General features: G+C 34.2%; 1 long non-coding RNA gene across 1 annotated transcript in view; it reads right to left on the minus strand.

The window, feature by feature from the left end:
* Positions 1–21,657, minus strand: part of LOC135293860 (uncharacterized) — a 248,147-nt gene that overhangs the window by 177,270 nt on the left and 49,220 nt on the right. The window lies entirely within an intron of this gene.

Raw genomic sequence — 21,657 nt, forward strand, 5'->3', positions numbered from 1 at the left:
CTCTTGTTTTGCTGTCTAACTATTGTGCCTATTTATTTATATATTATTGTGCCTATTGTTACTGAATATTTGTGCCTAAATATTCACAAGAAACTGCAGTCCTGTATGTCTGCAATGGAAGAGCAGTTGGGATACATTCATGCAGAATCTTCCTCTAGAAGAAGGGTAAAGAATTGATGTTGTTATGTTTCCTAAAAATAAGAGAATATCTTAGACTGTTTTTCACCTTGAATTCACAGTTTAAACTCCTCATAGCTAGAATTTCTAAGATAATTTCTACCACCCATCCATCTGTTCACAAAAACTGAATTTAATATAAGAAGACTCAGCTTTCTAAAAACTGGGTTGTCATAAGCTTGATTCCTCTCTAGAATTATGTGTTGGATTTTGCTGGTTGAATATTTATTTAAAAAAAAAACCCTTTTCTTTTAAATATTGAAATGAATGCATAAAACTCTGATAAATTTTCACTGGTACTTAGATCTCTGTGTAGCCTTTCAGAGCACTCTGTCCCCTTCATTGAAAATCTATTCTAAAGTGGCTTAAAAATAACCTTTTTTTCCCTCACATAGCCATTTGGATGACTATATAACTACATGCAGAAAAAATTACTGTGATAATAAACAAAAAAGAGGTATATATCACAAGAACTGAAGACAATAGTTTGTTTGTACCATTAAAAAAAAAATCTTGCCTTCTTTGAGAATTGTAAATGAAAGCTTTGAAATACATATTCTTTTCTTTGTGTCCTGCATGGAGGAATCACAGAATGGTTTGGATTGGAAGGGACTTTTATAATAATTGAGTTACAACTAAAGGTCTATGGGCAGGGAACATTTCTCTGTATCAGACTACTGAAAGCCCCATGCACTTGAATACTTCCACAGATGGGGGATCCCCAACTTCTACAGACAACATGTTCCAGTATCTTTCCACCTTCACAATGGAAAATTTCAGAAAGCTCAGAGCTGGGAAGTGAATGAGTTACAGGTAAAAATATGTGGCAGCCTGTATTTCATGCACATGTGATTGAACTTACACAGTGCTAGGTCTGACATTTCTTTTCAGAACAACACAACATCTGTAAAGGTCTAGTAAAAGGATATATACACAGAGCAGTGCTCATGGAGTAGATATAATTAAGTTTTATCAAATGTGTACCACTCAGCCATGATGCATATGCTTAGAGATGTCTTGTGAGATGTAGGTGTACCCTTGCAGGTGCATGGTTTTTTGTGGCAATGCGCGGGATGCCATCTAGGCTGTTAAGCAAGAAGTCTGGATCCAGGTGTTGTATGCAGGTAATAATTTTCATCCTGACTAGTTCACATATACCACTCTTAACTATTTTTCAAGACATATGATTGTTTTTATTAATAGTATTTTTTACTTTTTTCTTCACACTAATTCTCTTTTTTAACCTTTTTCCAACTTGAAATGTATATTCCAAGCTTCATGACATCTGTGTCTAGTTAAGTCATTATGTTGCCTACGTGTTAATGCTATTGGAAAGATTTACTAAAATAAATCTTTAATTCCTTAGTGCTTCATCACATTCATAAAGACAAAAGTTTTGAAGAACACAACTATATTGCACTTTTAATCATTGGCTGAGCTGAGGTGAAACTGCATTAATGGAAGGTACATCTGTGCTAGTATTAATATTAGGAGACACTAGCCTTACAGTAGTATTTATATTTAATATCAGTAATCAATAAGAATTGTTTTATTTCCAGATGTTTCTACATTTTCCTCTAGCAGAGCCCCTTTTCTTCTTGAAATGATTCTGTTCAAAATGCCCACAAATCATTGCCAGAATATTTGGCTTCTAGAGTAATAACTGGCCAGAAGCAAACAGAGTGGTGAATTGAGGCACTTTTGAGAATCACTATACAGTCTTTAATTTAATTGAAAACAGACAGCTTTGTCTGCTCGAGGATCTGTTAATTAGGGTGTCTGTGCCTTATGGGCACATAAGACTCTATTTTGCCTATGTTACACAGTTGTAAGGTAGGAATACATGTAATTTTCCCATCTTTTACTTTTTTTTAAAGACAGGTACATGAAAAAACTTTAAACACTGTGATTGTTAGATTATAAAGAAGGTTATTTCCAGTGGGAATTTGACTGTGCCATAAGCGAAGGTCTTGGGTATCAATGTTACAATATTCTTTGACTTAGAAATCACTTCATTAAAAATAGTGTTCCATATGTCATGCTACTGTAGTTCTATTTGGTTATTTGGTTTCTAATTTTTTTATTGCTTCTCCTCTCCTCCCACCCCCCTCTCACCATCCCCCACCCCTCCTTTCCTCCCTCAATGTCTTGGTGAAACTGTTTATTGTGAAATTTCAAACTTCTGTATCAGATACACTGGCTGGATCCATCCCAACCAGAAGATCATTAGCAAGGCTGCAAATGCTACTGTGAACAAGTAACCACTTTAACAAGCCAGACTTAAGAATTTCAGCATTTGAAACCTTCAAAGCCTTTTCTCTATTTTTGTCATGCTACAGCCACAGTTCTTGATCTGGAGTCAAAAAGCAAGTGTGATACAATTTCCCTGGCCCCAAGCATAAAGATTGCTAACAGCATTGTGTCTCTATCATGGAATGCAGTGTCTGTGTGTGTCTGTGTATGAATGTAAGTTGACCCAAAAAAAAAAGAAAGCTCAAGAAAGAAAACTGTTACTGTAGATATATTTTTCCTATGGCTAAAAGAGTTTCTGTCAAACAAGAGCATCTTAAGCTTTTAATTAAATATTAATATAAAGAAGAAGAAAAGCATCCCATTTAGTTGCTTTCGTAAAGCACTAAAGACACAGCATGAATTTGTATGCACAAATTATATTTTATTTTCAGCAAATACGACTCTGTAATAGGAACTTTTTTTAAGTGTTCATCCTAAATGTGAGCAAATGGTAACAGATGTAGTGGTAATTCTACATCTCATTAGTTTGCATACAGCCTTGAAGGTTACAGACAAACTTAATTTCAGGCGTCCGGTACCGGTACCCTCCTCAACACACACATTCAATTAAATTTCCTTCCTTTCCAAAAGCAGCTTTCACAAAGAAATGGATTCAACATGTTACCCTGTGGGTGCCTGAATCAGAGCAGTTAAAATGCTAAAATGCATATGACATGCTCTGGAGTTGCCATATGTAAGTCCTCATCAGCATCTTTCCAGCACAGAGATTATTAGCTTAATACATGTGAACTGGTCAAACTCTCAACTTATAACATGAAAACATTTAAACTTTAATTTTCCAATTAGCTTTGGCATAGAATAATTAAAGTACAAATAGGTTAAATATTTAGATATTAATTTTATATATTTATTTTTTAAAATACTAATAAAAAAGAAAACAAAAATACACTTGCAATAGTGTGTGACTTTCTTTGGCTAAATAAATTGATAAATGTTGTTGCAATTATTTCAAGCAACCAGCCAAAAACACAACCTCCAGCTAAATATGAAGTTATAGACATATGCACAGGCTGATTTCTATGTTGCACAAATTTAGAACTGACTGTGACAAGCTTCCAGCTGAGCCTTACTGGCCACACAACAGTCTCAATGCTGCAAATCATTATCTCTCACAGAAATCAGCAGGACTCCTCATGTGAAAGCATGCTCTCATTTGCATCAAATATTTGTAGAAGGCAGTTCCTCAATCAGATGTTACATGTGATAAAAACATGTTAGCCCCATCTAGAAAATTCATTTGTATACTTTGGGGCCTCTGCAGATTTGTTTTATTCTCAACAGTCTTTGACACGCAGCTAAGTGACCTCAAACTTGAAGCCTTTCTAACTTTCTATGAACCTCTGATTAAAGAAAAAAAAAAAAAAAAAAAAAAAAAAAAAAAAAAAAAAAAAAAAAAAAGGTGTATTCAGTAACACAGCATCCAGGAGACCTATGTTTCAATTCTCACTTTCTCTCACCCCCTGCACTTGCAAAGCTGTTGAGGCAGCTGTTCAGCGTTGCTGCTGTTCGGTTGCCATTCAGCAATGACCTCCACACAAATAGTTGGTGGTGATGATGAGAACCAAACTGTGAATTTCCTCTCAGGTCTTGACACTGATAAAGATGGAAGGAGGTTCGCTGGCAGTCTGAGATACTACAAATCCTCTGTCAGAGTCCAAATATTATATTTATGTCAGTATTGCTAATATTTGTTGGTTTCCCATGAGTCTTGGTATATGCATTGCTTTTAAAATCCCTATATTGTAATGAGGTGATTATGCTATAGCTTTAACTTTCAGCTGCAAAGATCTTCATTCTGACTGCAGAGAAATGGTAAAAAACAGGTTCAAATATGTAAAGATGTAACAACTTAATATTTCTTTTTACCTAATATGTGTCAAAATAACTACAGAATAAAAAACCCGACTGTCCTCACTTTCTATTCAAAACCACTCCCTGCCCTTAAAATACATATTTAAACATAATTTATAATTCATTAAAGTACTTGAGAAAAGCATCATTATCCTTTTGTTGTTTTATGTAAAGAGGAAAGAGTTAAATTCATCTCTTTGCCATCCATACTTTTTCTGTATTTCTTCATTTCAGGACTAGAACCTTCTCTTAAAGGTAGAGCAATCTCCAAGTATTTTTATAACTTGTATCATTTTATGTTATTTTATGTAAGTGAGAGGCTTTTTATCAACACTTCTCAGGAAATGGGCTCATCACTGGTCAGGAACATGAAGGTCAAATTAGGTTCCAATAATATAGTGTGAGTTTGCCAACATTTCAAAATATTTAAACAAGTTTTGATATCATGCTGGTTGCCAAGGGACATTACATTTAAGAAGACTTTCTCTGATTTTGCTTTAACAATCCAATAGTATTTTACACCTCTCCTGATGTGCAGTACTGTGACAGTACTTTTGCAAGATTTATGAACGTGACCTATTTTATTTGATCATGTAGAACTACTCAGATGAGTTTTCTTTTTATAGCATTTGTATTAGCTGTAAATGATTGGATGAATGGTAGAATTTTGGCTGAAAAAAATCCCTAAAAATTTAATATGGGAAATTTATAATGAAAAGTCTTTGTAATAAATCAAATCTCATGGTGGGGGTTTTGGTGTGGTTTGCTTCTTTTTTATTTTGGTGTGTTTTAAATAAAAAAGACTTTTTTGTTCTTTAGAAAATTGGCACCTTTCATTGTGTTATGAAGATCAGAGAGACGGTCAGAAAACAAAAATTCTAAAAACCAGTTTTTCTAAAGCTGTGGTCTCTTGAGAAAAATAACGAGAATAGTTCTATCTAATTAAAATTATTTGGAAAAAAGTGCCATAAATAGAGGGCTGCACACTGATATTTGCTTATGATTAAGAGATGATGAGAAGTCTGATGAGAAGGGATGATGATGCAAGTCAGAATAAAAGTGTTGTGCTCCTCAACTCTAATAGTTCTAACAATATAATGTCTACAAACTGCGGAGTTATAATAAAATAAAGGAAAGCCCTTGGGATTTTCTCAAACTTTATAACCTTCTATAAAAACAGTATTTCTATTCTAAGCAGAGCTATGTGAGCAAAGGTCATGATTAGACATCATGATCAAAGATATGTGTAGAATCACTAAGGCAAGGAATATGTTATTGTATGCACTAATTTACTGAAATAATTGTCAAATTTCTACAGGAAGTGTTAAAAGGGAGTAAGATAATAATGATAACTATTTATTTATAATCCAAATAAATTTATATTTTTTAATATGGATCACAAAGATATGGATCTCTCACCAGAGAGGAAGACAGACACAGGGCCTTTAAGTCAAAGAACTTATGAATTTGCTGTGCCCCTCTGTAAAAAGAGTTATAGCAGATATTCCCTCAGTCTGTGTTCTATAAAACCTGACCCAAAGATTAATGAAAAAAAATATACAGCATGATCTTTGAATATTCTTTTATTATAAAGCTTCCATGCTATAAATAATGTATTTTCCAACCTGAAACAATAAAAACAGAGTGTATGTAAAATTCTTACTTGCAAATTATATATTTTTGGTCTTGACAAGATGTAGTGCAATTGTCCTCTACTACAGGACAATTTGACTCCATTCTTTTTCCTACCAAGCATTTTCTAAGGATTTGGTAGTTTAATAAATGTAAGTAAAAATATTTACTGCACTGTGTAGAATTCCTGAGCTGATACGTAAGTCTAAATTTTCAGCTTTCAGAACCCTCACTAAAATGTGAGAAAAAAGACCAAGAACAACTTCCAAACCAGCCAACCAACCAAAAAAATCCTAACAAACAACAAAGATAAATATGGTTTGCATAAATATAGTATAGTGTACACTATAAAAATATAGCATAAGTATCTATTTTAAAATAATATTCATTTATATATGAGTCAAATTTATGACAAATACATGTCCTTGTATTCCAAAGGCATAAGCAGCCACATGCTTGGTTATATGCAATCATCCCATTTGAAAATCCCTGTAATTCCTGCTGAAACACACCTGTTGCATCCTGGGGTCCTTCTTTCTCTAATCATTCAGGCATTCAGAAGCAATCCATGGCTTCCTGCCAACACAGATGGAGCATCTTTTTTCATCCAACAGAAATTAAGACTCAAAGAAAACTGCTGCATGCTTAAGTCTCACTCTGGTTGAAAGTCCTTGAGCCGTAGTGAACCTTGAGGTTAAGCTGGAGAGAGCTCCAGGCTGCTCTGGTCTAGTCACAATCAATAACATAGGCAAAAAGTGCAGGTTTCAGGTGTTATTTTGCAAGGTATTTGCAGACAGGGAGGGTTCTAGACAAGTCTCCTGAGAAACGGGAAACAGAAGTATTTTGAACTGAGACCTTAATCCCTTCCGTTTACAGCAGTGCCAGGTGACAATGTGACAGTCTCATGCATGGCTGTCACCCACATGAAGAAAGCATCAGATGAGCCTAAAGAGGTATGAAGGATTTCGCTCAGAGCTTCCTTCGTGCTTGCAAGATAAGCTCAATACTGAGCTGTAGCCCTTGATCATATCTCCATGATCTAAGAAAATCTGTCTCTTATACAGTAACAGAGAAAAATGTGTGAAATTCTTATTATACTAATTTTAATGAGATCTCTTAAATTTGTTTCCATGGAACCATAATTTCACTCATCATGTGGCAAAGTTAAAAGAAGAAACTATGTTTAGTGTTAATGAGACCTAGTCTATATTTATATTCATGTGCTAAGTAGGAAAACCCCAAGGAGTGATTACAAAAGAAAAAATAAAGCTTAGAGAAGTAAACATTAATATAACAAAGATAACTTTTCATGCACTGTATTTTCAAAGAATTAAATGTTATTGCAAAGACACTTAAATAGTAGGCAAAAATATTTTGAAATCAGGGTGCAAAGGTAATAAGCCTTCTCCTTGATAATCATCCTTAGAACACACAAGTGAAGTACTTGAAATTCTTGTAAAATTCTCAATATATACCCCTATATCATGCATATCTTACTGCATAGAAATAAATCAAAGTAGAATGTGTAGTTTTCCCCTTTTTAAATTTCATTTAAGAAACATATTTGAAGACTTTATGAGAACAAAGTCCTTATGTGCATAAGTATTTGATACAATTCCTCTTGTAGATATTTAAAGTGAGGAAGTGAAATGACTTCATGGACATTTCTTTGTGTACATGAATCTGTGCACAACTAAAAGAAATATTCTGAAGTTTAGGTAAAATATTTTTTCTGAAAATCAGGGAAACCATGTAGGTAGTTTATGTTTTTTAAAGCCCAAAAAGGCAGTCAGTATTTTATTAATTTACAAAATTAATTTTAAAAAAAAGAAGCTCAAAAGGATGAACATCTTTAGTTCCAACAGTCAGCTTTGCACTAGCTGGTTTAAATTAAAAACATAGAGGTGTTATTGATGTTACTTTTGCACTGAAATCTGCTGGTGTGTGTATTGCACAGGAAACATTGAAAATTGCTGACAGGAGTCACTTGGCCTTTTGGACAGGGAAGGATCTGATTCAGCTGTGCCCTTCTGCAGCTGGCTGGAGGGCCATGATCCTTCTCTCCAGTTAATTCTTTAACAATTGTTTAATGAAAACAAATTTAAATGAGGTAACAGGCCTTGCAGTCCTTTGCTCCTGGCTGAGTGATTTCATCACTGGGCAATGATTAGGCTTTCAATAGCTTCATAACAATCTAATAAAGGAGCAACATCCTGTTGTTTTATATTGCTGGCATGAAACTGAGTGGAATGGAAGAAAAACTACTTGTTTAATAATATAGAAGTCAACTGTGGTAAAACAGAGTGCTTGGATCAAGCTCTCTTAGTTCCTGTCATATTAACAGCATGTTATACATTTTATAACAGGATATTACCATATTATCCTTTAACTTCTTAGGATATCAGAAAAAAAAAACGTGTTTTTTACAACGGGAGAGAAAGCTGGTAACAGGATTCAAAAACTAATTATGGCCTTTTAAAAAATAAAAATGTAACTGTTGTTCATAGTTCCACTTTTTCCAGTTGATAAGAAGACCTTAGAATAGGTAATTATGTAAAATACGTGCTCTAATGTGAATTGAATTTAAAACCTGCTTTTTTTTCAAAAATCAAGAGAAAGTTTATCCAATTATCATTTACAGTTCTGGAAGATATTATAAGAATATCTAATTTGATCCTGCTAGGACTTAAAAGAGGATTCTCTCTGGGTAATATTTATTAATATGCTGTTATTCCGTTAGGAATAGAAAGAAGAAAAGACAATCCTGCTTGTATTTTCAAAATGTGAGAAACACTAAAACCAGCAACATAGTACAAAATAGGAGAGAGAAAACATGATGAAAAGAAGTCAGGTCTGAGTATATGGTGTTTTTTAGCACCAAAACAAAGCCTTTATTTAAGCAAAAAGATGCTAAAGTTGACACTGTCCCTCTAAGCAAGAAGTGTCCTCCATCTAAAACACTTAATCTCATCCATCAAAACACAGTATTTCAAAATATCTGTGCAGAGGAATTGTCATTTTTTTTTCCAGACTGTCATTCTGATGAAAGAGTTTTGCTGTTTTTCAAACAATACTGACAGTATTACTCAAGTTGTTCAAGATGCGAGTGGTGTTTGAAGCTTTAAAGACCGTGAAAAACATTTATTTAAAAATGGTTCGTGTTATCCACCTATCTCAATACATTAATCTTCCTCTGACTGTGTGCTTTCAGAAGTGGGAGAAAGAGTAGGCAAATATATAGCCTGAAAGTAAAGTTCATTTCCTAAAGCAAGTTCTTTGTTACTGACTTTTTCAAATCTACTCTGAAGACCAGATTAAACCTATACAGAATTTTGCCTATATGTTAATCACATGACAAAATGAAAATAAATAAATAAATACATGAGGGAAGAAAAAATAAAAGGCTACATGATTCACAACATCCTCCCTGGTACAAATAGAGGAATTACACCGGAAGGTCTTTGCCTTATGGGCTATAGTTTTCAGAATGTTCTCTAGACCAAACCCTAAATAAAACACTCTGATATGAAAAAGAAATTAAACCAAATTTTTCTAGAATATCAGATGGGTATCAGGGAGAATAACTAAGCCTTATATTTTGACACTGAAAGAAACAAAGAAAACAACTCCCAACTTCCCCCTCCCCAAAAAAAACCCCAATCAACCCAAACCAGACCCAAATTAAAAATCTAACTTCTATTTTCTCCGCACTTGAATAAAACCAAAATTTACTAGGATACATTAGATATTAGTTTGTTTAATAATTGAATGGAAGCTCTGTATAAATACTATTTATCCTCTCTTGGGGCTCAATCCAGCTTTAATCCAAATGATTATTCATGTGGTCTTTTACCAGCACCATTCTTTACTTGAATGAAAAAGGAAAACTGTCATATGGTTGTATAAAGAACTTAGATCAGCAATTTCTTAAAGTACATTTTTAACAGCTTTTACAGAGAGAGGGAATGCAAAAGAGAAAGAGGTTTTTTTGACACTGCTTCAGCAGGCTGTTCAAGTTTCTTTTTATCCCAATGTAATGCACAACTATTTTAATTGTAAATGTCACTATAATGGAGGTGAATTGTTAAATGCGAAAATAAAATTAAACATGACTTTACAAATGAGCAGTTAGAATTTTGTGCTGTAGTTACAAAGATGCTATGGACAGAGTAATGTAAATCCTGAACATAAGAAATTTTATTTGACTTGGGTTGGAGTCAAAACCTCCTTCCCCAAATTTCTCTATCTCTATTTAACATTATTTTACATTATTACATGCTGGTAAAACTGCATGAATCTTTTGGGTTTTTTTGCTTTGTTTTGTTCTGCTGGTACACTTGGGAAAAAAAAAAAAGAAGTAGTCATGGGTTGTTTTTTTTTTAAAAAAAACAGGTCTGAAAATGAAGAACCAAACTTGATACTATAGCAGCACTGGGAGCAGTTGCCATGAATTGGGATTCGTTGTGTCAGCTGATCAGTTTGACAGAAAGGGGTAGTTAGCATTTGGAGTCGACTGACAGGTTAGCAAGGAGAGAAGTAAAAGATAAAACAAGTAGGTAAAAGATGTAATTTCATGACGTTGTTTTCTTTCCAGGAAAGACAATTTATGAGTTCCCCATATAGTCCCTGTTTGTGCCCTTCAATAAGTGCAGCTGAATGAAATTGTAGGGTTCAAAATGGTGTCATATTCCCACACAGGTAATTTCAGTGAGCCAGTTTACAGCTGCTGCTCAAGCTGTTGTGCAGGTGAACTATGATCAAAGGGAGAAAACAACAGAGCTACTGCAAAGTGGCTTTGAAAGAAAAGCCATTGTTTTGTGAAACTATACACTGAGATGAAGAGAAAAAGAGAGGGAGATGTAACTAATTCTTGTGGAATAATAAGGGTTAGCAGAAGGTGAGGGTGAAAAATTTGTAATGAACCATGAAACAGTTAGAAGTCCACCAACCAAGGAAATCAGGCACGACTTTAACTTTTCCCCCATAGAAGCTACCCCAGTATTTTCCCTCCTAGGTGATGACACCTCCAAGATCACAACTGCCAAATGATGGGTCTTGGTTTTGGACACATATTTCAAAAAAAAAAAAAGCTTATGTTTCTTCAGAAGCCTTAAAAAACCCAAACCAAACCAAAAAAGCAGTGATGTAAGATATTAGTTCTCCATCTCTGTTGCCATATAATAGTCTGCTTTTGGAAAGAGGGAAGAGAAATTTGACAGAACAGCCTTTATATACTCTACCCTTCATTGACACTGGATTACTGCTTCCTTCTAGTTCCATGGAAGTTATAATACTGACATTTGTTAGAAGTTCCTTCTTTTGCTTAAATTTCCTAATTTCCCCAAGTTGCAACAAATAAATATTTTGTCACTGCTCAAAGACTGATAATTAAGTTAAATTTTTGGCATGGAATGGTTATGGGTATAGTTGATGGGTTGGTGCATTAACATTCTGGCTTTCAGATAATTGTTGCAACATGCTCAGTGAGATAGGCAGCATAGTGCAGCCACTTAATGCTAGGTTTTTCTAACATATTGCTCTCTGCCTTTATCTGTCCTGCATCATTCTTTAATAATTTCATTGTAGTTTAAATCATAAAGTGAAGTTACTTTTTATTTCCAAATTATTTAAGATCAGAGAATAAGCATCTTATCTCCACATATTTCCTTAATTTCCTTTTATTAATATGCAAAATTAAATGGAGAGAAAGAAAAAAAAAAGCACTGTAATGTTTCAACTTTTTTTCTGAATTAATACTACAATAAACATAAGAAATGACATCTGCAAATTTATCAATTTGAACATTTTTCAAACTTTTTCAATTTATTAAAACATTGTAGAGAAGTACTGCAATACAGTCTTGAGCACCAACCTTTTTGTCCATTTTTTGACAGGATTTTATCTAGGGTTATATAACATAAGAAGGATAAAGGGATAAGCATAGACTGTAATTTAAATATGGTATAATTCGTAATTATTGCTTATTTTTTATTTAGAATTATTTTCTCTCCAGTATCTATGTCTCTCAGTAGCTGGATTGGTTTATCTGAGGGGGAAAAGAAAAAGTTTGTTTTGGTGCAAGTTGCAGATCAACTTGTTAATAAATACATATCTTAACCAGTGCAAGTAATAAAAACCTTAACTGTAAAACCACATGTATGTGTTCCTTTAACTGAAGCATGCTTTTCATTAGGGAGAATGATTCTTCTGTTAACTTCATTATGTCTCTTAATGTTAGTAATATCTATAAACCAAGATGTACCAGTTATATCAGTGTGTTTTTCAAAGTGACAGCTTGTGGCAGTATCAAACTGGAAAAAGGACTGGAGCAATCATTGCCATTGTAGCCTAAAAGCATGTGAAAAACTGTTACAACACTTGAACATAAGATAAATTCTCATTCCATTGTCCCAAAACATTCCAAAGCACTATTTAATATACAAGTATCCTTAGGGGTTCAGCTCAGTTTTGTGAATAAAAGAGGCTTCCTTCCATATTCTAGGTGCTAAAAGATACACAGTTTTAGTCTATTCCTAAGAGAAAATTTTAATGTTGTTGCATATTCCTTACTGAAGAATTTAGAAAGAAATTAAATTATTCATTAGTCAGGAGGTTAGCCTGGACTTCTTGCCGCCATTAAATTATACAAATGGTTGCTTTGTTTCATTATTATACCTGTATTCTTTGGTGAACTGACCTTTTTCAGTCTGAAAACTAAACAGTCTGCATGCAATGAAAAGACCATATGCAATGAGTAAATATTTATTCATGGAGAATGTAATGTTTAAATTAGAACGAGAAGGTCTCTTAGAACTAAACATTATTCAATTATAAAAGGGAAAAATAAATATCCAAATTAGTCTCAGACTTTCCATGTCAAACTGGAAGATTTCAACTTGAAACAGAGCAATAAGTCAAAGAAAATGAAAATATTTTGTTTCTTGTTTGTTCTTTCATGACTGGATTTTCTTTATATTTTCCTCAGTTTACATCAGAGTCAGTAGGTTTGTGTTATTAATGTTAGAATGATTGTTTGTTTCCCATACCAAAAGAATTCTGTTAAACAATTTCCCAAGCAGAGCACTGGTGCCTAGAAATGAAGATCCTTATCTGTCTCACTTGCATGCTGTTAGTCTGGAAATAAGGGTACAAGCTGGAGACCAGTTGTGCTACCATGTGTTAAGTCATGTACTGTAAGGCTGTAATTGCCAGTGAAGAAATTTAAGTCAGCCTCAATTATAAAAGTAGTATATTAAAATAAAATACATCACACAGCAGACTGAGCATGAACAATAAGATGTCAAAACGCAGTATAATCTTAGCTCTACACTGGTACCTCCATAGCTTCTGTCTTGGTGGGAAAGTAAGTAGCGTTTGTCAATATTAGCTTTTTGAGCATGACTATGGTTGGATGATTTTATAACTAAATCAAAACAGTAGGGTAAAATTTTGGACATGAGGGCCATCTGTCTTTTCAGGGTTTTTTGTGTTAGATTTGCCCAGATTTGAAGTCCACAAGGCCTCTACTTCTGGTCTAAACTGGCACAGAGGAGCAAAGGCTAAAGAAATATTTCAAATTCTTATACACAAATATTGAAAAAAAACCAGATAAGTAAGATATACGGAAGATTTAAGCAAAGATTTGCTTTCTGACCATGTAGGATTTCTTAGTTTTACTTTACCAGCTGAACAGTCATTTTCTTAGGCGAGACCATACGTTCCTTCGCCACTGAGGTCAGCTGTTGGTACTTTATGGCATTGTTCCCAGACACTGGAGGAGTCTAGCTTATTCAAACATGACACTTTAATTTGAAAGATGTATGAAATATTTTATATCTTTCACTCTGAACAAAATCATATGGCCAGCATTTTTTTTTAATAAACATTCACAAACAGCATTCTCATCTATTTATTTAATCTAGAATCCTATCCATTTTCTTCATAGTCGACAAAGAGTTTAAAATCTAAGCCCAAACTCTGATTTCTGTTTTTTATTACTGTTTTAGCAATGCTATATGCCTACCAGCTCTGCAATTAAGAAAATTGTCTTCCCATGATAGTTTCTAAAACAACAGACTTCCTCCAGAATAGGCAAATTGCAGCCACAAAAGTAAAGAGGAGCAAATGAAGACACATAAGTCCTTTTTATCTCCTATTGTAGCTCATAGATTTAAAACCCACAACACTATTCTATGGACAAAATCAAAGACTCCTTACAGTGCTACACTTCCTCTCTCCTTTCATTCCACACAAGGCATGATAGCATATATTGTGCTAACTCCAAAGTCTTGGTTAGCTGGGGATATTTTCTCTAGGATTTTGTTTTGGTTTTGTTTGTTTATTTGGTTGCTTGTTTTTTCAGGGTGTGTTATGTGCAGCTGTTCCTAAGGTACATGTTTTCCATCAGCCAGCAATCATTCTTTTTCCTAGTCTCCATATCTAACACCATCAAAAAGCTGATCAGGGAACAAAAGGAATTGTTTACTTCTTTATGAGCTAAAGCTACACTTCGCTGTATTTCCCTGTGGAAGAAAATACTTTCACATAAAACGTTACAAACTTGTTCATTTGTTACAAAGTATTTTATACATACATAGCATTTCTTATGAATGTCATACATTCTTGACATGTTTGGAGACATTCTAGCTTTCAGCAGCCTTTTGATGTAGGTATAATGCATTTGGATGCCAGGCACATACTTGCTGGAAGTCCAGCTTGGTTCACTTCAGTTGCATTCAGTCTCAGTTTCATCGCAACACAGAAATCCTGCCAGATGCATTAGCAGTGATTTTTAATATCATTGGTGCATTACACATCTAGTGCCTCTGATAAGGTAAACTTTTAAGCATTTGAAAAGACACAGAAGAAAGAGATTGAAGATAGAGAAGCACAGAATATTGTTGTGGTGTTTTTATGACATAATTTTCCTTTACAAAGAGAAACACTGTTTACTTTCCTGAATGATAAGTCACAGCTATTGGTTTGCTTGTCTTGAAGTAATAAGTATTAATTTTCTAGATTTTACTCAAAGTGTGTAAAACTATTAAATATTGTTATTTCTCCAGTTTAAATACAAATACTATGCAAATATTTCAGCAGCATGTTGTACCTTTTCTAAACATTTGTCTTGGCATATACTGCAATCTTTTGTGATTATGTAAATTTGCAATTTACATTTTACTTTTTTTTCTTTTTGCTGGTCAGCTGGATATTGTGCAAAATTTAATGAAAGAATAAACTAGAAAACAAGGAATTTCTTTCTCTGTTAGTGAAGTAATATCCAGACTTTGCATAAACAGAAACGCAGAGCTGAAAAAATACTAAAAAACTGGCAGTATACAATGTTTTAAATTTATTATAGAGACACAGGCTTGGGATCAGGGAGAAGTGAAATACATATAATGATGCACACATAATGATGCCTTCCCTTTAAAATGAATAGACGTTTCAGTGAGCTAATTTAGCAATAAGAATAACTTTAATGCACACTGTGCTGAATAGCATTTTAATCTAATCCCTTCGGGAAACTTCCAGCTTTTTCAGATTCAGTTCCAGATATTTATATGTCTATGTTCAATTAACTACAATTACATTTTAAGGTTTCCTTTCACATCTGAAGTTCATTTCCAGTGATTCTCTTTGTATTTAAGTTTCTGTTTTAAGGGTTGGATGGTGGTGGTATTGTTTCAGAGAATTTCTTTAGATTTTGTTGCATTTTCTGAGATTTACAAGGTTAGTTAGTCAGCTTTTTGTTTGTTTTCCCAATAGGTCAGATGTTGAGTGATTGCTTATTTAATTAGGTAGCAGTTCTATTTGGTGTCCAGGCAGCATTGCAGATGTTGGCACAAGACTAATCAATATAGAGGACGTTATTTGACAATCTTAACTAAGGCTGAACAGTACTTACACTTGCATTCTAATTTCAGACTGACCATAAAACAGCCGTCAACACAAGAAAAGACTGTAAAATAGAATCCCATATATTGATTTATGTGGAACAGTACTTGTTTCTATGTACTATTAATTTCTTTCAAGTGCTTTAGTTTTGAGTGGTTGACATGAAATCAGTTATAGCTTTTCTTTACCGATTTTGAGCACTTCCATACACATATAAGATACATCCAAAAGATAAGAAAATGAGCATTTGGAAATAACTGAAAAATCATGGAACCATTGCATTAAAAAACAAAGGTGCAGGAGAAGGAAACAGTCCTTTTTTTAACAATTTATCTCCTCTCTTTTCAAAATAATGTCAAAATTAATGACTTGGCAAATCCATTGTTTGAAATGATGGTTAAAAGAGGGTACTTAAAGTTAGCCTAGGAATAGCAGCCCTTTTTCAGCTTTAAAGGTTTGGGGAATAGGATTTCCCTTTGTGGAGATCTTTGGCTGCATTACTGGGCAAATGTTAATCTGCAATAACTTCACTACTTCTAAAGAGAAGTGAATGCCTTACATAACAGAAAATACTGAGTTGTTGAAATGAAACATTATTATTGTAATTTAGGTCAGTAAAATCAATAGAAACTCTTAACTGAAACGACTGGGATCAGGGGTCCTACCAAAGACACTAGTATTTTAAATGTTTGAATTAATATTCAGCAAATTACATGTGTTGCAGAACTGAAAAAAAAAAAGAATGCACAGAACAGTGTCCTCATTACCGAACAGAATTATCCATCCCACCTATTTTTTCATCCTGAATGCAGTACTTAACATCACAAAATATAGTAACTCTGAAGGTCCATCTTTAGCATTTCTATTGCTTTTATAGGGACTAAAATAAGTGGATTCAAGCAAGCAGGCCTAGAGCTTAGTCCTTCTGAGAAAATGCTACAATCACAGGTTTCCAACACATTAGGCATTGTGTGTCCCCATGCTTACGCTTTAAATTGATCTTTAAGTCTGAGTATCCCTCTAAAATTCTGCATAAACCATATAGTCCTGAGGATGGGAGCTTCTTTGCAGGCAAGGGATAGATGCAGTAATGGCAGGAAGACAAAGCTCCATCTCCTGTCCCTAAGTATGAAGATGACCTCTCTAAAGACACCTGATACCTGATACCAATAGTTACCTATGGCAACTATTAACACCAGCGCCCCAAAATTCAGAGCCCTTTCTCCTTGCCAAAGAGCCTCTTATTGCAGTATGTAATTAAACTCATCCAGGCTGTTTGACTGAGACTATTCTGATTCATATAGTCCTGGTTAAAGGCTGCACAATGCACACAAAGCTGGTGCATTTATTTTTAGTTCCTGTCCAACCAACCACCAGAGAAATGTGTGCAGATGACAAGTTGCTTCATAACAATGATTCCACAGGGAAAAGTTTTATTTGTATCACATGATGTTTCACACTTGCATGTATGTTTCTGACCAGTTTAGGTCAGCATTAGAATAGAAGACAACATTTAATAAAATTTATTATTACAATTTTAAAAGCAAAATTTAGAGAATTAAAATGCAACTTTCAGCAGGTGCAAATAAGTTTATTTTCTTATATGATCACCCTATTTTGACTGGAAGTTTCCTTCTCTAGAACTTTCCCACTGTTTATATATTTTGTTTTAAGACAATATTTTTTTTTAATTAAAGAAAATCTCTTAACAATTCTCGATGTGTAAATAGAGAGCTGAAGAGAATATGAAGTGCCCCTTTGCACTGTCTCAATATCATGACAAACAGTTGAGTATGCCTTACTGATTTCCAGGCATTGTGGTCTCTCAAATGTCTGTTAGAAGTTTGGGACTAATGATGGTCTCAAAGATGATGTAAAACAGCAGCTACAACTGATCTAAGCCCTGTAAGTGAAGACAGCAGCAGAAGCAGCTCTGTTCAGGCTGTGGCTTGCATGCCATTCATGTTATGCATCCTTCTCTTACATGATTCATGTTTTGCTCAGAGTCATAGTATTCAAAAACTATTATAATATTAAAAAAAACCCCACCACAAACAACAAAATAAATCCAATAATCCATAAGTATTGAAGTACAGTGTAATTTTTTTTTTCTTTTGTTCCTAGAATTGCTGTCTATCATTTAAAAGGTTTATCTTTTGTAGTCTGGATGAGTTTGACTTCACTAGTTGCAGATTCTTGTAATGGTCTGGAAATTAAATTCTCTATCCCATGCAACATTCATTTTAAGATTCCTTTTTCATTTTGGAATGTTTGTAGTAGTCAAATGAGTCCCTGAGTTCAAGAGTTATGAATGAAATTTGGCAGCTTATGATGTGCAGCAGGTCACACTAGATTAATATTTTGTAACTTTTAATTATACAGGTGTCATCCATTAAGTAGGATTAAGGATTGCAACTATGCTCTGCTGCAGAAAAGTGTTGGAAAAAATATGAAAGGATTATTCTTTTATTTTCTTTGGGTGCAATCAAACATATCTGCATCTGGGTGGGTCCTTTCAGCCTCTTTTATGTTTGGTGAAGACATGAAAACTCTTCATTACATTGATTTTACAAGGAGGTTGGGGAATTGTCTCAGAACCGGACTCCACTTCGTCACACAAGCTTTGCACTTTCGCACCTAGTAATTTTCTTGTACAGCTGATGTTTACACAACTACAATACACAAAACTGATTGTTGAAATACTTTGCAAGTTAGATATGTTAGATATGAAAAAGCTGAATATTTTTTTAAGACCAACTTAAGTCATGGTTCCAGTAGCTGTGGCCATCACAGGCCATTTGGTGCTATGCTTCTTGTTGAGGAGATTTGGAGATCCCTCACCTAGACTGCAGAATTTACATTTAATTTAAGTAAAGGGAAGACCTTAAATTAGGAGTCTGTCACACCTAGAACTTCTGTTCTATTCTATTCTATTCTATTCTATTCTATTCTATTCTATTCTATTCTATTCTATTCTATTCTATTCTATTCTATTCCATTCATGTATGCTGCACAGATTATTTGCAAACTTCTTTTTGTTTTAGAAAAGTAGAAAATAATATTGTTCAGTGTAATTGAAAAAAATTTTAAAAAGGAAAGATTTTAAGTCACTCTTACAAAATACTTCTTTCATAAGAAACAATATAAAATGCCAGGGATCAGGACTTAGAGAAATTTTACAAATTCAGATTTGCTGAGGATACAAATATTTGCTGAGAATACAAATACCATCTATCCTTTTAATGAATGGAATGGAGGGGATTCGCACCTTGAAATGCTATTAAAAAAAAAAACAAACAATGGCAGAAAATTAAGACCATTGAATTAATATATTTTTGTTGTTTCTCTTGAAAATATGCATATTAATAATGTTTACAGCATATATATGTTTTTAGAAATTCAGGACTCTTATTTGTACTCAAAGTCACATTAGATGTAATTTTACTCCTGCCAGAAAAAATGTAGATGGCTTAGAAGAATTCTGCCATACTGCCATTTACGAGATTTCAGTCACATTTCTTTTATATCTTTCCCCAACATCATTAACTTTGAAAACCGAAATAAATAAGTTCCTCTTGAAGAGCAGGGTTCACAGAAGTCTTATGAGTTAGAGAACAGTTTGGATGTCAAATTTTAAAATTACTAACATGATAGTTTCTTTAGCAACCAGTATAAGTTGCTAAAGTGATAATTTTATGAATCTGAATTGGCTAACATTGACACAGGGACTGCATGTAATGAGTAGCCTTCCTTTTCTCCTAAGAATCTACTACCTACTAAAATTCCTCTGCATAAAGGAGGAATTTGGACTTGAGGTAAATTTCATTAAGTAGATCTGTGTTTTTAATTTAATAGATGAGAGCACTGTTAGTCTCTGGTGCAGATTCAGCCTTTTCTGTCCCTGCTTGTTCACTTGATGATATTATAAATGAATAGGAAAAGGATCAAAAAACTCCAATAGCTGTAATATGATGACCGTGTGTACATTTTGTTTTCATTTGAGTAGGAAAAAACAAAAAGCTATTCTTTGATTTCCAGTAATAAACCTTGCCAGACAGACCATGAAGAGTAAACAGGCAATCTGCAGTCAAGCATGCAGTTGCCCTTCTATAGGGTCATGTGCTGAAGCTATGAAAAGAACAATTACTTACTCCTCAGGGAATCTTGTTCAAGATATTATAACCAGGATGAAGATAAAGAAGAAATAAACGTAATCAATGCATGAAAGTTTTGATTACAATGTCAAGAGTATATATATCCCTTGATGGGTTTTTTCATATTCTCAGGTAAGACTAGGAAAGGGACCTATTTGAAGTATCTTTCAGTTTTATTCCCATCCAGAGAATACAATATCTCAAAAGAAAGAAGAAAGTCTGAGGGGACATTGTCATCTCAAATTTTATTTTAAAGGGAACCTCAGGGCTTACTTGAAAGGTCCTTGTTCAGAAGTCACCAACAACAACCTAACTCGTGCATAAGAGGTGGGAGTAGGGGCCATGAATTTCAGAGAGGCTATGTTCCACATATTAGAAACAGGATATTTCATGGCTATGTCAATGTCAATATATCCTGAGGACTAAAATAGTGGATCTGTAGCAAGGAATTGTTGATACTAAAAATCTCACTTGACAGAAGGTAGAAAGTTCAAGTCTCATAATTTTCTTCCTTTTTTTTTCCTTTTTCTCCAAATTCACACAGTTAGTCTGATGCCCATTTGCAACTGGTGTTCACCAAACTTCATCCAAATGTCATCCAAATGAAATTCTGTTCTTTTGTTCTGAAACACCTCCACTATATATTCTGATCTCAAAATACGTCACATGAAGGTGCACCATAACACCTGCAGGGACCTAAACTCTTGTAGGGCCAAAATCCGAAATCATGCTGCAAGTTAATAACTGAAATAAAGGAGATTTACATGCTGGCTGGGGCCCATCTGGCCTTAATTCCATCTGTAGCCTGGTGGCTAATGCTATATGGTATCTAGGTAAAACTGTTCTGGCAGCAATTATGGTAGGAATCACAGGAATTTTGGCTGGATGGGACCTTTGAACTTTGTATTATGAATCAAGTTTTAACCCCTAGACCACTGTGGTAGCAGCAGTCATGGTGCAAAACACTTTATACATGTGTTCAATTAGAGCACATAACTTCAGGCATACAATTCTGATAAAAGAACACATGCAGTCATTCAAATTAATCTCTAAATCAGAAAAGAGAAGAACCAAGTAAAGCTTGGATTCCTCTTCATTGCCTTAAGTAACAAAAGGATACAGGGAGAGAACTGTTCCCACTCAAGCTCCTGTACTTTTCATTGTGTTTAAAGATATAGATGCAATAGCTATAAAGCTATAATATACTATGTAGCTATAAATTAATTCTCATGTAATTATTATAGACTTACTTTATTATCAAAATAGAAAATCAGAAATTCTTCATATGTCATTTATTTAATCTGGAAAAAAACAGTCAGATTTTGGTATCCAAGGAAGTGACTAGTGGAATACAAGCAACTTTCCACTTAGTTTTATTGAGAGTAGTTGTCTGAAGTAAACTGTGACAAAGTCATTAGAAAACACTCACTCAACCATGCAGATATCTTATACTCCTCCTGGATGCTTGGCTGGCCAGGATAAAGCATTGCAGAGTTTGCACTCTTCATTCATCTGGTGTTTTATGGCTTTGATTCAGTGTGCATAGCAAAATAAGTGCCTCAGTGAAGCGAGGTCCCTGTCCTTTCACAGTTGACAGGCTGCCTGCACGTGTCCCTGGGGCTGCCAGCTGAAT

Source organism: Passer domesticus, chromosome 2 (genome assembly GCF_036417665.1).
Source record: "Passer domesticus isolate bPasDom1 chromosome 2, bPasDom1.hap1, whole genome shotgun sequence".
Lineage (NCBI taxonomy): Eukaryota > Metazoa > Chordata > Aves > Passeriformes > Passeridae > Passer > Passer domesticus.